This window comes from Amphiura filiformis, chromosome 3, assembly GCF_039555335.1.
Source record: "Amphiura filiformis chromosome 3, Afil_fr2py, whole genome shotgun sequence".
NCBI classification, from domain to species: domain Eukaryota; kingdom Metazoa; phylum Echinodermata; class Ophiuroidea; order Amphilepidida; family Amphiuridae; genus Amphiura; species Amphiura filiformis.
The window spans coordinates 58,346,234-58,352,371 of NC_092630.1; positions in this window are offsets into that span (position 1 = coordinate 58,346,234).

Genomic DNA, 6,138 nt, shown 5'->3' on the forward strand with positions numbered 1-6,138 from the left:
TCTTTAGTCCCCCGCCCCGTGTTTCAGCTTTTCATTCTATCAGCTCCTATTGTTCCACAAACATTTGGAGTCACACGTGTTGTACTTCTTTTGTGTTGTTAGGAATTATCTGCTTTCTGTTCCTTCGGGCAACGTTCGAGGCCCAATGCCAATTACCTCAGACTTTTGGAATCTATTATTCCGTATGGTTTGAGAATTTTGTATAGTGATTGTCCCTGTCAAAATATTAGTCACTTCTCATTCATAGAAAGAAATATCTTTTGTATCATATATATTTAAGTAATAATAAATGTTCTCATCAAGAAATAAAGACAATACCATTGTAACATCTATATATTTATAAGTTCACATTTATTAATTTTGGTAATTAATTTTGAACATAATATTTAGTGTATTTCAGTTCAATATAAAATATAAGGAACCAGGTCGCAACCGTTTGCACAGTATTTTGTGGGACGTGAGAGCACATCAGATATATCAAATATTGCATCCTGAATACGAGGAATGTTCTTCTGATATCAAATAATTTGGATTTTTTTTAATTCGCAATATAATACAAATTTTATGGCAAATTATTAAAATTATTATTATCATTGATATTTAGTCCTTGAAGTAAATATGTACTTAAAATGTATATAGCTGGGGAGAAAAGCCGTCCTTCATTTCAAAATGTTAATCTTTTCAAATTGAAAATATTTTTTCCTCAAAAAAACCTAATATTTTTAGGTCTTTGGGGAAATGTATTATCTGCAATACTAATGGTCACAATTTTGAAATGATGGATGGCTTTTCCTCCCAGCTACATATACTTTAAGTACATATCATTAGATTTATAAAGTTTACTTCGAGGACTGTTAAATGTCATAAATATTAATATTGAATAATTTCCCATAAAATTTGGTTCTCGCGAAAAAAATTAAAATTCAGAAGGACATTCCTCGTATTCAGGATGCAATTTGGTGTGTCTGATATGCTCTCACGTCCCACAAAAATACTGTGCAAAGTGTTTTTTCTGTTTGCTAGGTATATAGGTCTTAATCTTAAACACTTGAGAAGTTCCTGCAATCTATTGGTTCATTTAAGAGTAGTATTGCGTACCAATCAAAGAAAATAAAAAATAGTTGGCAGACTTCAAAAAATGGAATTTCTTCTTACTTTATATCAGGATGCAACTTTGGTCAAAGTCTACAAAAATCAAAATTATTTCATCACTGCACCTTCGTTACCATAGCAACGGCCAAAACATCAAAATGACCGGTTTTGGACTATTTTGGCACTTTTACAAGGCTAAAAAAATACCAAGTTTCAGGATTCACCATATAAAGGAAAAATAGAAGTAAACCTTGAGAGTTCCGCGACATAATTGGCAACATCTAAGCTTTCAAAAAATACAGTTGTTTTAACAAACAGTCTGTCCTACTTGGGATATTCCATTGTTTCAAATAGGGGTGTTTTTCGTAATTTTTGACTTTCTGAAATATAGCAATATTCAATGAGCTGTAACCCCAAAGTGGTGCTTTTTATATGTTATATTTTTCAGTGTGGCTGGACTAGATAGTACTGTACCCAAATAAATAAAAAAAAGTTATGGTAATTTTAATATAGACAAACAGTGTTGCCATAAAGATAGGTATTTTTCCATAAAATAAGAGTTAGACCAGGTTAAAAATGTTACCACACATGAAAGGAAACATTCTCACATAGTTTTTCTGGACCAGTTTTTCATGAGCAACAAGAATTTATGAGGTAAAAATAAAAACCATGTATCCTGAGAACTTCCTGTGAGGGCGCTTTATTCAAAATGGCTGCCAAAATCCAATGAAAAGCTACTATACGTTTAAAAAGGTCGCATAAAAGATAAAAGTGACTAGATTTCGGATTTGTATTGATGAAAGTAATGTCTAACTATGTCAAGGTATTAATAGAATGGTACCAACAGGTCACAGTTGGGAACGCTTTTCAAAATGGCCGCCAAAATCCAATGAAAAGCATATATATGGTTAAAATAGTCACTTATGAGGTATGATTGCAGTGGCGTAACGTCATAGGGGCACGGGGTTACATGGCCCCCAATCGATCTGAATTTTAAGAATCCAAAAAACGGACTGCCACCCATATTGGTTGGTGCCTCCCATATGATAACTGGTGCTACGCCACTGTATATGCTTGACCAGATTTTGGTTAAGCATTGATAGCAGTAATGTAAATATACGTCAAGATATTAATAGGAAGGTGCCAGGAGGTCACAGCTGAGGGCACTTTTCAAAATGTCGGACCAACATAGTACACAGTTAAACTTAAAATAGTTACTTAAAAAGAGGTATAATTGACCAGATCTTGAATTAATATTGATCCCAGTACAGTAAAATTAAGTCAATGTAATAATAGGAAGATACCGGGGGTCACAGTTGAGGTTGCCTTTCAAAATGGCCACCAAAAAGAGCTGCATGATATCAGCCACAAAGCCACAGATAAAAGTGTTAAGAAAGAAAGTTGTCTTTGATAAGAGAATGTAATAGTTGTCTTTGATGAATCATTCAATAGTTGTCTTTGATATTGTGTGTTTATCTTCAAGATCACTCACATCGATATCACTACATTAAGAAAATTATTCTTCATTATCTAGCCTATCTGAAATCAAAGCGGCATATAGGTCATATATATCTTCTTTTGTGAAAACGTTGCATTCTCTGAAAAGAAGATAGCTGCACTTTGAGTCTGCTAAAACCTTTTCCTTCTTTGACACCAATACACTGCTTTGTTCTCGATGTTGGTAAAGAAACTGTTGAAATCACAAGACAACTGTGATTACCTACATGGCGATAACTTTGGATGTCATTATTGTCATACCTCTTGTTTGTCTCTCAACATACTTGATGCTTTATGTCAAGGAAAAATGCAACAATGATCAATTGTCTTGCATATAGGCCTACTGGCAAAAGCGAAATCCTCATACATGACTGGTAGGTGTAAATGTCCTGACTAAAGTCATCGGGTCAACCGCACATGCAATGCCAGTTGCCTCTGCTGTGACTTCAGCAAAGTTAAAAAGTGACACACTGGCCTATTCAAAACAACACGGACTAGACATCTGGTTTGAGAGTGGTAAATGGCTAATTTGTGTGTGCCTTTGATTTAAAAGAAAAGGAACAAAAGAAAACTGAAACAAGTTATGAAAAGTACAGAGAAGTAAAAACTGAAATAAATATTGCTTTAAAATAAAGCTTCATCGAAGAAACTGTGTAGTCTCTTTGTTGCGCTTGTTGGAATCTTTTTGCACATCGTATAGGCAAATTAATTTGTCACTTTTAAAACTGGACCTTCGTCTATTCAATTGAGGTCATTGGGTATAATATTTTGAAAAAAGGGGGTCATTGAGTATAAGATTTCAAAAAATGGGTCATCGGGTAGAAATGTTTGAAAAAAATGGAGCAAAATTTGAAAGTTTTGACATTATTTTGTTGCATTTTGATGACGTTCTTCTAGAAAAAAGGGGGGCATTGGGTAGCCGCAACCAAAAAGGGGGGTCATCGGGTATGACTTTTAAAAAAAGGGGGGGCATTGGGTATGACTTTAAAAAAAAGGGGGTCATCGGGTATTAGTCGACTTTAAAAGAGGGTTGACAGGCACATACCGTCGCTTCCAAAGTTGAGTGGCCCCCTGGGGTAAGGATACTTTCTTAGTGCAGTATATTTAGTTAATATGTTGCCCTTTGTGAACATAAATTATTCCTGTGGACATTTTAGTGGTCATCTTGACTTGGTGACTCGTTCTTTTGCACCCTCAAAACGATAACTTAGAGGTGACAATGATTGAAGACTACGATTACATCAAAGACAACTATTTCAATGTTTCAAATATTTTTTCAATAACATTATCTGAGGCTTTGTGGCTGATTATACTGTACTTTGATAAATATTAATCCAAATTCAGTTCAATTATGCCTCTTAAGGTTGGTCTGAACCCTGGAATTATGACAACTTTCGGACCTCATAACTGCTAAATTACTAGTCTAAAGAATATAAAAGTATACATTTTTAGAATGGAAATGACTTGATGAATTCATCTGTGAGGTCCAATTTGGGCCAAAATGCTCATTTTGGAGAAAATCCCAAAAACGGGTTTTTGGCCCAAATTTTTGTGCAACGTAACAAAAAAATTGTTTGGCCAAAAAAAAATTTTTATTAATTTTTGAAAACTAGATAAAAATATCTAGGGACCGTTTTTTCATTTTTTTGAATTTTGACCAACTTCACCAAAAATATTTGAAATTTGGGCGAAAATCAGGCTTTTTTATGATTTTTTTGAAAATTTTGCATTTTTTGACCATTTTTGGAGCAAATTTCTCAAAGTTGGTCAAAATTCAAAAAAATAAAAAAACGGTCCCTAGATATAAATTTTTTTGGCCAAACAACTTTTTTGTTACGTTGCACGAAAAAATTTGGGCCAAAAAAACCGTTTTTCGGGATTTTCTCCAAAAATGAGCATTTTGGCCCAAATTGGACCTCACAGATGAATTCATCAAGTCATTTCCATTCTAAAATGTATACTTTTATATTCTTTAGACTAATAATTTAGCAGTTATGAGGCCCGAAAGTTTTCATAATTCCAGGGTTCAGACCAACCTTAAGGGGGTACTACACCCCTGCTCAATTTTGTGCCTATTTTTGCCTTTTTCTCAAAAATTATAGCGCATTGGTGACAAGTAAGATATGTATATTATAGGGGCAAGGACTACAACTACTACACTGGAAATTTTATTTCAGCACAGACAACAGTTGTGGAGTTACAGTCAAAAATGAGGGAAAACCAATATTTGATCAATAAATCAATAAGTACTTGCCTTGAGTTGCTGAATTTTCAGTGCAGTAGTTGTAGTCTTTGCCCATATAATATACATATCTTACCTGTCACAAATGCGCTATAATTTTTGAGAAAAATGCAAAAATAGGCACAAAATTGGCCAGGGGTGTAGTACCCCTTTAAGTGACGGTGTACCATATATATAAGCTTTTCATTGGATTTGGCAGCCATTTTGAAAGCGTCCTCAACTGTGACCTCCTGGTAGCTACCTATTGAAATCTTAATTTAGCGTTACATTACTGTCATCAATACTTAAACTAAAATCTGGTCAATTATACCTCATAATTGACTATGGTAACCGTATAATGCTTTTCTTTGAATTTTGGTGGCCATTTTGAAAAGCGTCCCCAACTGTGACCTCCTGGTACCTTCTTATTAATATACCGACTTATTTATACATTACTTTCATAAATACAAATCCATAATCTAACAAATTCTATCTTTTATCCGCCTATTTTAAGAGCATAATTGCTTTTCATTGGATTTTGGCAGCCATTTTGAAAAAAAGCGCCCTCACAGGAAAGTTTTCAGGATACAGGATTTTTACCTTATACATTCTTGTTCCTCAGTTTCTCCTTTCATGTGTGGGACCTAGCTCATTTTTAACCTGGTCTATTTGGCCGTTTTTCAGCATAGCTGTATGATAGGAAATAACAAGATGAGCAACAGCTTCACTGAGAGACGTTTTTCTGGCAACACTGTCATTAAAATATTATCAAATCGTGTCTCACTTTACGGTGTATTGATGCCAATTTCTTTTGGTACATTATCAACTCTAATCAGGATTTTCAGTGAAAGTAAATGCTCAAAATCCATATTTTTCCACACTACCTTATAATGTCAACAATCCTAAAAGTTCAAAGTTTCTGGCAACACTGCTCTCCAGTAAAACAATTACCAGAACTTTTTTTCTATAGATAGGTAGACCAATACCTTATCTACCTACCCTGCAAAAAATAATTTAAAAAAGCACCACTTTGGAGGTTACGTCATTTTTAAAAGATCATTTTTTCATAATTAAATTAATGAAAAACACCCTATTTTACAAAATGGTATCTACCATATTGAAATAATTAATTGTTTAATTAATTAATTAATTAATTAACTTCATTTTTGGAAAGGACAAGGATGGATACTTCATTGTATGGGAGAAGATTATTTTAATTCACGTTCTTCATACAGAAATATGACCTAATATTTAAGCATTTTTCCAGTTGTGAAAAGGGTAAAAATAGTGAAAATTGGGTCAATTCATATTTTGGCCGTTACCATGGT